Here is an 11,408-nt window from a genome sequence, read left to right as displayed (position 1 = left end):
AAATGTACCTAAGTCTCCATAAGTCAACCAGTCCTGTTTATTTATCATTTCCTTTCTATAGAAGGCTTCTTGTGGTGAAATCCACAATGGTGTCTTCGGGAACAGTCTTGGTTTATACTAATTCCATATTCTCAGAATTGCTCATCTTATATAATGACTTTTGAAATCCACATTAACCTTTACTTTGTCATACCATAAGAGCTATGCCAACCAAATCGTAAGTCATGTCCTTCTAGCATCAAGAGTCTATCATTTTTCAGAGTCATCCATTCCTTCAGCCACATCAGACATGAGGCTGCAAAGTACAGCTTTAAATCTGGTAATCCTAAACCACACCTTTCCTTTGCATCTTGTAATATTTTGTATTTGACTCTTGGTTTTTTCCCTCGCCAAACAAATTTGGAAATGTTTCTCTGCCACTGTTTAAATGGTTCAACTGATGTTAGGATCGGTATTGTCTGGAACAAAAACAACATTCTAGGAAGAACATTCATCTTAATATCCAATACCTTCCCCAACAACGACAATTGTAATCTATCCCAGCTCAACATATTCTTTTTAATTTCTTTCCAAACTTACTCATAGTTATTTTGAAATAGCATACAATTCTTCCCCGTCAGTGTAATACCTAAATATTTTGCCCTTTTTCCCCACTGTAAACCCTGTTTTCTTTGATAGCTCTTCCTGTTCTTCTATATTTCCATGCTTTTTGTTAACATTTTTGGTTTTCTTCATTCACTTTGAAACCTGCCAGATCACCCAAATTCTTTCAGTTTCGGCATCAGTGACTCAATTTCTTTCAGGGGATCTTCCCATCCGTTCACACTTGAGTCCTCTCAGCTAGGGCTGAAAACAGACCCTCCTCTTTCCAGCTCATGCTACCCGATCAGATTCCTTGGAGTACCCTGTCACTCAAAGCTCTCCGTGTCTGTGAGGGATTAACCGTTAAGAGTCCTTCAGCTGTTTGTACAGCTCTTCCAGGCTTCTAAAAAGTGCAGTCCATCAGAGGGGTGCCTAGCGTTTATCGTGCAATCCATTTCTTTTACAAAGTGCAAAACTTGTAGAGGGAAAATTCTTTCAATGGACAAACACACACTCTCTCTTCTGTGCCTTGGCAAGACCCACAGAGAGCCAAGCCACAAGTGACGCCTTACACAGGTTGGACACTTGTCAGCTTACCTCAAGTTTTGATGGGAAATGTAGGCGTCCTAGTTTTACAGCTTGGCTCTTCATTACAGCTGCAAGACCAGGATGCCTACATTTCCCATCAAAACTTGAGGGAAGCTGACAAGTGCCCAACCTGTGTCAGGCATCACTTGTAGCTTGGCTCTGAGTTGATTCCCTCAACAGCAAGGACTGTCAGTGTTTCCCAAAGCAGCCCAGGGCAAACACAGATGTATGAATGCTCAGGTGACCACTCGAGGAACAATAGTTACAGGCAAACAACCTTTTATTAGTCTCTGTGATGCACATTGTTCTGAACATCAGACTCCCCACAAACACCTTTTTAAAAATCTTATTCCTGGGAGGTTGCAAATATAATCTCTAAAGCATTACCCTGCAGGAAGAATTCAATTGAAATCAAATGGATACTTCAGAGTAAGTGGCTTGTAAACTGCAGCCAAACAAATGAGCTGCTGAGAAAGATTTGAAAGTGTTTTTTGGGTCTGTGATGACAAACAGCCAGTGAGCTTTGACTGCCTTCTAAATCCTATTGTGAGACGTCCCTTTCTCAGCCATTAGAGCTGACATCATCCGGCATGTATCTGTAGACATAAAGAGCTTCAAATGGCCTCCACAGTTTTATTGAACATGGAATCAATAGCATCACTGAGCTCTTTTTAAAAGTAGACTGCAGTCACCTTGTGCAAACTTGTCCAATAGGTTGATCTGATATATTTTTCTTTTTAAAAGATCAATCATGTTTCTCTCAGCACATTTTCAAACAGCGTGTTGTTTAGGTGCAGCTGGAGATGTTGATTAGTCACTTTTTCTTTTGCTGGAGCAAATCCATTTGAGCATTACGCTGCTCAGTTTGTGGCTTGGCATCTCTCCTTAGTGGCAAACACCACCTTGTATTACAGCAGCATGCAAGGAAGGTCTGATGACCCATGGAAGTGAGGAAGGGACTTTAAAACATGAAAAGAGTGCTGGTAGGGTTCAGCTCTGCCCCTGTTCACTCATTTCCCACTGGCACACCCCCCAGCTGCTTTTACCCTCATAGACTTCCACACTTATAACTAGAGATGTAATGCATTTCACAGCAAATGTGGTCAATATGCTCAGCAGCAGCTCACCCACTAGGCAGCCCTAAGCTATCACTAGGGTGCCAGAGGTCAGGGGTGCCCTGGCAAGTCGGATAGCTGCCCACTTGGCCAGTGACTCAGGATGCAGCCTCATGTGCCCGCTGATGCAGTGGGAGACTGGGGGGGGGGGATTGCATTGAACCCAGAAGTTACACCACTTCTCTGTGATGCTCTAGGAACGCCCCAAATCTCCATGGCCTTTGCCATTGAGATTTCAGGAATTCCTAGAGCATAGCCTGAAAGTGGCATCACTTTGGGCTTTGATACATTTCTCTCCACCTTCTCTGGCACAGTAGCAGTTAAATGAGCTCTAAATGCCTGGCCAGTTGTTGGCCTAGGGTGTGCTAGAGTGGGCCAACTGGGTGTGTGTTGGTGTTCATGCATGCTCGGGCTGGCCTGCCTAGGGCATGGAAAGCCCTTGGGCAAGCCCTCAGCATACTATGTTCAGCTGTAGCAACATACATGAGCTGATGAGCGGGGTGGTGGTGGTGGTGGCTTAGCACTGAACTGCTCAAAACACCTGCCAAACAGATCTGCACAGGGTTTTTAAAGAACTGCACATGTGCAAAAACACTGCAAATCTCCTAATGGCAAGAAGACTAATTTATCAGTCACTTTAGACAATTGCCAGCTTAGTGGAGTAGTGCTGTGGCAAGGAATGGAGGCAATAGAACACTAATTGCCTGAGCGAGAAGGTGCATGAGCAAAAAGCCAATTGTGCTGTTAGGAAGGAACAGTTGGAGCAATTTGCCGAACAGCATGGATGGGTTGACAAAAAGGTGGAGAGTCCATCAAAAAATCACCTCCCTATTCCTGACTGACCCGACATGAAATGAACTGGCAGTTGATTGAGCATCCCAGTTTGAAACACTACTGAGAGGTGCCGTGGCCTGGGGGGTGAAAGAGAAAAACAGGATTGCCATGAAGAGGTTAACCTCTTGTTCCCACTGCCTCTCTGTCTCAAGGGGTTTAACAGAGGATTCCAGAAAGGAAGTTGTGGTGTTGTTGCAGATGCCTGCAGCATTAAATGTAATTTGCCTCTTACCTGGCGGGGCTTCTAATTTACCTTTGTGCCCATACAGGATTTGGTGATAGGGACTTCATATGACATATTTTTATAAGTCTACAGCCCTACCAGATGTACTTAAAAGCCATCCCCAATTATTCGGGTGGTATGCTACCTTACACTGGAGGAATATCCCCTTAATGCAATGGAAGACTTGTTTAAATTAGAGGAAGACTCCTGAGATTGGAAGAAGGCTTTGGACTTTGCTTAGATGCAGACTATTATGTCCTAATAGTCTGGGCACTTCAGCGCTTGCCCATCAGATTCCTCAGTCTAACTTTTCTGGGAGACCAATTGTATATATTCATACACACACACACACGGTAGAAAAAATAAAATTGTCCTGATCTGGATAGCCCAGGCTAAACTGATCTTATCAGATCTCAGAAGTTAAGCAGGGTCAGCCCTGGTTAGTATTTGGATGGGAGACCACCAAGGAAAACCAGGGTCATGTGCAGAAACAGGCCATGGCAAATGACCTCTGAACACTTCTTAACAACAACAGCAACATTCAATTTATATACCGCCCTTCAGGACAACTTAACATCCACTCAGAGCGGTTTAAAAAGTATGTCATTATGTCATTATTATCTCCATAACAAACAAACACCCTGTGAGGTGGATGGGGCTGAGAGAGCTCCTAGAAGCTGTGACTGTTCCAAGGTCACCCAGCTGGCTTCAAGTGGAGGGGTGGGGAATCAAACCTGGTTCTTCAGAGTCCCACACTCGTAGCCACGACACCAAACTGGCTCTCCTTGAAACTTGCCTTGAAAACCCTGTGGGGTCTCCATAAGTCAGCTGTTAATTGATGCGGAGGAGGGAAAGTAAAATTATATCGTGGGAAGGACTACAGCTTCTGTGAACTGAAGAACATAGAACTTCCATAACTGACTCACAATCAAGACAGATGCATCGATATACCTAAAACCAAGGATTCTTGAATCACATCCACCATGTTCTCATCAGACGTACGAGTTCTTTCAGGGCTGAATTCAAGCCAAGGTCGGTTCTACAGTATCAAAGTAGATGCCCTCTATGAATAGTGCTGGTGGCTGTGATGGAATGATCCTATCTCCTAGAGCAGTTTTACAACTTAAAAAAATAAAATTACAAAAATGTGTAGCTTTTTAATCATAATAATTTTTATAAGGATGGCCAGAATTCCTGAGGCATGGAGGGAGCAGCAAAACAAACAACTAACTCAGCACTGGAAGCAAAAGTAAGCTGTTAACTGCACCATGAAAACAGGATAGTAAAGCTTGCACACACGCCCTCTCCCCCCACACACACACATACACACACCAGGCCAGTGCCGTTTTTAAGTCTTACCCAAAGTTGCCTGTTAAAGATACAGCATGATGAAGGGAGCTTTAACTCTCAAAAGCTCACGCCCTGGAAATCTAGTTGGTTTCTAAGGTGCTACTGGACCCGAATCTTGCTCTTCTCCAGACCCACACAGCTACTCACCTGAAAACATCCCTTTTATTGTAAAAACACTGTTCTCAACCAGGTGGGAGGCAGCTATCCTATATCCATGTTGGGGAGAGGGGAGTGTCCAAAGAAATAAAAGAACCCGTGGTTTGCCCACACCTCAACAGAAAATTCTTGGTTGCTTATGTTCCTCTTGTGCTAGACATTTTTTGGCTCCAGGGAAGACATTAGACTTGCCTGAGCAGATACGCCTAGTCAAATAGGAAATGCAGGCCGCAGCAGATGACCACATTACAACAAAGAGGAACTGAAATGTAAGAAAGGTATAGGATCCAAGCTGCAATATCACTTACCAAGATATGCCCCTTTTCTCACCTTGCGGTATAGGTTTATTTCCCCACTTTACTTTTAAAAACAAAATACTGTACTTTATTTTTAAAAGATTTGCCTCTCCAAAGTTCTTGTGGGGAGCCATGGGGAGATCTGCTGTAGTGTAGTGGTTGGACTGCAAATCAGTACTCTGCTGGTTTGACTCCCAATAATGCCATGACTTCAGCAGGTGGCCTTGAATAAGCCACTCCTTTCAGCCCAGCTCCCCAGCTGTATTGCAGGGATAATAACAACTCTGACTTTGTTTATTGCTCTGTGCAGGGCACTAATTTGTCTAGAAGTGCAGTATATCTCTTTTTGCTCTTTTGTGATGGATGAGGGCACCAGCTTGGGGAGTTGCCCTATAATCAGCCCGTTTGTCATGATGTCTTGTGTATAGCCATTACTGACATGGTCTGCGATAAAGCTGAATGGAAGAGGCAGCCACACTATACATTAGAGCCAAGCTACAAGTGACGCCTGACACAGGTTGGACACTTGTCAGCTTACCTCAAGTTTTGATGGGAAATGTAAGCGTCCTGGTTTTACAGCTTGGCTCTCCATTACAGCTGCAAGACCAGGATGCCTACATTTCCCATCGAAACTTGAGGGAAGCTGACAAGTGTCCAACCTGTGTCAGGCGTCACTTGGAGCTTGGCTCTTAGTTAGCCTTTTGGAAGCAAGCAGTGTTCGCTCTTTCTCCTGTTTATTTGCAGGCATCGCACTGCCATCTGTTGGTCAAAGAGGCAAACAGGCTTTTAAATATCTAGAAATACGAATTTTTAAAAAATCATTCCTTTTATTGATACATCAGTTTTATCACTACAAGTATCAGGTCCAAAATTATAAATAAATTAAAAAAACCAGGATGCATTTAGCCATCATGGCAAGATGTCCTTAAACGGCAGCGGAGCATAAATTGCTGGCTGCACTCACGGGCTTCCTCTTTATCTCCTGCATGGTGTTCAATTGAACACTTCCTGGTTTAATGAAACTCCAGTCAGCCATGACATTCATATAAAGGTAGCTTGACGAATGAGAATTTGCCTACAGGCCCAGCGCATCCATTAGGCGCACCAAGACAATGGCCTAGAGCCTGGCTGAATATTAGTGGTATTTTATCTCCATCTGCATGTTGGAGGAAATCATTAAAAACACATGCTGGCAGTAGGCATGAGAACCAGACATAGGAAGGAAATCATACATATACCCCCAACATACATTTTAGTTTGCCCTATCGCACTACCATAAAGAGGACATTAGGCTATTTTAATAAGAGTTAGGCGAGTCGATATGGCGTAGTGGATAGAGTGTCAGACTAGGATCGGGTATGACCTGGGTTTAAATCCCCACTCTGCCATGGAAACTTGCTGGGTGACCTTGGGCCTGACCTACCTCACAGGGCTGTTGTGAGAATAAAATGGAGGTGAGGAGAACAATATTCTAAGCAGCTTTGAGTCCCAACTGGGGGGGAAAGCAGGAGCTAGATAAATAAAATACAATGCCATGCATATTTCTACCAAAAAAGTCCTATATGGGTTTCTCACACACTAGAAAATAACCCATGTTTACCCTAAAAGCCACCTTCTTCTCTTGTTCTGACACAGAGCGACCCTTGAATAGGCACTGTGTTGTCACCATGTCTGTGAGGGTCTGAGGACGGAACCACAGGAGGCTGCAGCGGCTTTTGTGTGTGTGAAAATGAAATCCACCCTCCATAATTTACCCCGTTTATGCCTGATCGCTTTCTTCCTTGCCCTCCTCAAGCCCTGCCAAACTCTACAAAACTCCAAATATTGACAGAATTATACAACTACACATAGATCACATAGTTTATCATAATGCTGATTTTTTAAATATTGCTGAAGGGACCAGGCTAAAGGAGCTGTCAATCAAGTACTTTTTCTAGCCCTAGTTATTAGATGTACTATCTTAACGATTTCTCCGATTAAAAGCTTTTCTTCTAAATTGCTAAAGCTGTCAGTACATACACAAAAAGGCTGAAGTCTAACACTGGAACAAGGGTTTGCAAAACTTTTTTTTTGAGTGCTTATGAAAAAGACTAGCATTTCCGTAAACCTGCTTGCCACTTCCAAACTTATGGCAGAAAACCAGCTGAATCACCCTCCCACACCCTGTTCTGCCCACTCAGGACAAGATGCACAACTCCAGTCCCATGTTCCTAACACATGATACATGCATGATTGCTTAAGTCACCAGCCCCAAATGAAGATGGCAAACCCTGGAAAGAAGGGGAAAGTTATAAGGTACTTCACTGTGCCTACATGCTGCACCAACTTTTCCATAGATGCACAGATTATCACACACAGAGAGTGATTTTTTTGTGCCTCCCCGCTCCTGTAGCAGCCCGAAATGCCCTCCCAAAGCCTCTTTCTGAGGGTCTCCAGACAGAAATGGCAGTAATGGAACCACATCCACCTAGAAGAGGACTGGCAGCTAAACACCACTCTAGTCCTGAATACATTACATAGAACTGACTCAGACAATTCCCACCAAAGATGTACAGGATGTCAGAAATCCTAAATTCGTAACTTGAAGTAAAATCAAGTCAATAAAGAGATGGTGACAGCAGTGAAGGTAATGGAATCAAGGGAATAAGAGTGTGCTAGCTTACTGGCAAAATTGTTTAAATTGAATCTTCAAGATATCATTTTCAAACTTTGTCAGCTATGTCTACAAGTAGAGCTTACTTTCAGGCATAAAGGAGAGCAAAGAGGTGGTGCAAATTAGAAGTCTGTTAAGGTTGTCGAGCTGTTTATTTCAAAGTTACTTGTACAGTAAATATTCAGTGTAGTGAAATTGTGTTTGCCTTCCTGAAGTACAGTGCAAGTTGCTTTCTTTAATGATTTTATAGCGTTGCCTTGCAGTACAGTTAGCATAACAAGATAATCTTGCTGGCTATAGGGAGGGCACAGATTTGTGCTTTCACTTCATTCTGTGACTCCTAGAATCTCAGACTCCATATAGTTACATTCTGTATAGCCTAACACCCCAGACTGAAAACTGTAGACCATATGCTGTAGACTCAAATATCACCTCAGCTCCAAACACCCTTATCTGGATTCAGCCATAGTCCCTTATCTGTAATACAGGGATACTAACATTTTACAGAGTTAATGTAAAGAGGTATATAAAGCAGTTAAACACATTACCTACAGATGTACTTAATATGTTATCCCTTCAGCTGCAAAGAAATCATTCTTCATAAAGCAAAGTTCTTTATGAAGCCTCTTATTACAAGTAATGTTTGTTTTGAGAAGTGTCTATGGAGGCTGGTCTTGTTAGATATGCCTCAGGGCTATACTTGACAGATATCAACTATTGTAACTGGAAGAGCCTCAGGAACTTTGGTAATGAACAGCTGCAGGAAAAAGTTGCTCCATGCAGTTGATCCATGACAAAAAAAAACCCAGGAAAAAAGAGGTTTTCTTGCATTTGCACTCGTAATTGCAGGGCAGGAGGCTGGGACAGGGGCAGTCTAATTCCAGGCAATGTAATATAAGGGTGTGCAACAACAACAACAAAAATCCGGGAAATCCAGATCTGGGTTTTAGGGAAACAAAATCCAGGTTCCCTGAAATCCAGGTAGGATTCTTGAATCCAGTTTAGCAAGTTTAGAGAATCCCAGATTTATTTGGCCATTATTTTCTATAGGTAAACCTATCCAGAGTTTATGGGGGGGGGGTCATTTTTCAAGCAAACTCTACCACATTTGCAGGGAACCTACTCCTGACTGTCCTTTAGAGGCCTCCTGAGTTTCAGGAAAACTGGACCCTGAGGTCCAATTCTATGGGCCCATGAACAAGGTGCCCCTAGCCACACGCCACTGTTTCCTATGGGAAAAAAAATCAAAGCTGACTCCCAGTGCAGAAACGCACTGGGGCAAGGCTGCCACGGCCAAGGCGCACTCCTAGATGCAAGCTCAACACACAGGAATCCCAGGAGAGCCAAACTGATGCCACACTCCCCCACCCACCCCCAAAATCAAGCATCACCCGAGCAAGCTAGCCAACTCTGTTGTTTCCTGTGGCAGGAAAGTTTCCAAGCTGGCTCCCAAGGAGAAACAGAGGCAAGACTGCCACTGGCCAGAGGCACACTCCGAAATACAAGCTCAACCCAGAGAAATTCCAACAGAACCAAAGTGAGGCAAGGGAATGGAATCAACCCAGAATCAAAGTGAACCAAGGGGGCCAACATCAAACGAGAGAATCATGTCAAATCAGCAAATTCCAGCCAAGCCAAACTAAAGGGACACTGTTGCAACTTAGTCCAACTGAACGAGTGTCACGCACAGAAGCCGGGCAGACACGAGAGCTCCTGCACAGATGGGCCACTCACCCCCCCCCTTCCTTCCCTCTTGGAAAAAACTGCAGATGCCCAGGAAGGAGCCAGGCTCAGGTTGAAGCTATGTTTACCGGTTTAGTCCATATTTATCCAGGGGTCTGGATCCGGATTCCAGGATCAGATTCGGGATTCTCAGATTTGATTTGGGAAAGCCAGATATAGCCAAATCAGCAAAAATTCAGTTTTTCCTCCAACTCCCAGACTGGGATGACACAGCCCTAATTGCGTAATGGCTAGAACTGGGTAGGGACTGCGGAATAGCTCTGCCCTCTCATGATTCCCCGTACATGCCCAGTTTGATCTAAGAGTCAAAGTGATGGCAGCAATGGAGTCAACTGCAAGAAAGAGGGGGTTCTTCTGCCCACAAGTAGGAAAATCCTATTTTTCAGTGTAATTCACCCTGGAAAGAGGGGCTGGGGAAGTTTTCAAGAACTAAACAAGCACAGACCTGACTCTGTAGTTTAAACAGGCTGAAAGAGAAGCAAACAGATTATCACTTGCCATTTAGCCCACTGGGCACTAGGAGAAATCCCATACGGTTTTGCTTTGGGAGGGCGAGTGTGGTAAGCTCCCTCCGAAGTTCTCCCCAGTCCCTTTACAGTATGAGCACTATGGAGCTACAGGCTTACAAAGACTGGATCAGAACTCAGGAATTCAAGCTCCAAACAAGCCCTTTGAAACTGCCCACACAACACAGGCAGTGGTTATTCCCAGTCTATCAGCTAATTCAATGAACTGCTGTGCTGGCCTGCACTGGCACTCAAAAAAAATTAGGCAGCATGTTGGTCTCCGTGCCCACAAGATCCCATTCCATTGGTGTGATGCCCTGAGACCAATAAATAAGAAATTTGCACTGCCTGTAGATTCAGAAAAAAAACAAGTTAGGACCTACACACTCTAGAGGGGGGGAAAGCAAAGCTAATGAAGAACAAATCCAAATGGATAAAAGACCTGTGTCACAGAAGCTGTTGAGACTAGAAAACAGTCTAGACATAGCCTGGAAAACGTTACTATAAAAGCAGGCAACTCTTATGCTTTGAATGCTCTGAGCCTCCCGCCTCGCTTAAAATAGTACTGGGGAGAGTATTCAATAACCACTTTCAGAACAGCATCTCTACTGACTTTACGAGCACCTGTTGATCGCTTTTCAGCATTTTAAAAAACAAGTGGCGAGCCACAAGAACTTGCAGGGGGCATCCAGTTTTCCCATCACCCCCATAGCCTCTCCCCCCTTTTCTTGTTTCCTTCCCTCCCACTTGTCTGTCTGTCCCATTTTCATCTTTCCCTCCTCCCCCTGGTAGCCTCTCCCTTATGGCCCAGTTGTATGGTGGGGAACCTGAAAGGACCTGCAAGGGGGGGGGGGCGGCGGCGGCAGCGGGGTACTTCACTTTCCCCTGTATCCCATTTCCGATACTACTTCCTCTTTCCCTCCTCCTGGCAGCCTCCATATGCTCACCTTTCCTTATGTCCTTCTCTCCTTCAAACCTAGTAAGCTACTTACCTTTTATCTGCCCCTTATTTTCATTTGTATTCATTAATTTATTCCATTTATATACGGCCTTTCTCCACAGGGGAACCCAAAGCAGCTGACATCATTCTCCTTGCCTCTATATTATCCTCACAACAACCCCAAGAGGTAGGTTAGGTCGAGTGTGTAACTGGATCAAAGTCACCGGTGGTGCTTGAAACCTAGGTCCCCCACATCTGCCTTGTCCCAATGAGTCTTCCTTCAAAGACCAAAACAACCTTGGAAAGTGCTCTTCCCCCTTCTCCTGCTTTTTACTGAAAGACACCAAGCCTTCAACAGTGACTAAAATGTTCGGGTTGCCTAGCAACAGCCACTGAGGGCATCAGGTTAAAGCTACAGCTGA

This window comes from Eublepharis macularius, chromosome 8 (genome assembly GCF_028583425.1).
Source record: "Eublepharis macularius isolate TG4126 chromosome 8, MPM_Emac_v1.0, whole genome shotgun sequence".
NCBI lineage: Eukaryota > Metazoa > Chordata > Lepidosauria > Squamata > Eublepharidae > Eublepharis > Eublepharis macularius.
The sequence above is the reverse complement of the archived record's forward strand: the minus strand, read 5'-3'. Positions refer to the sequence as shown.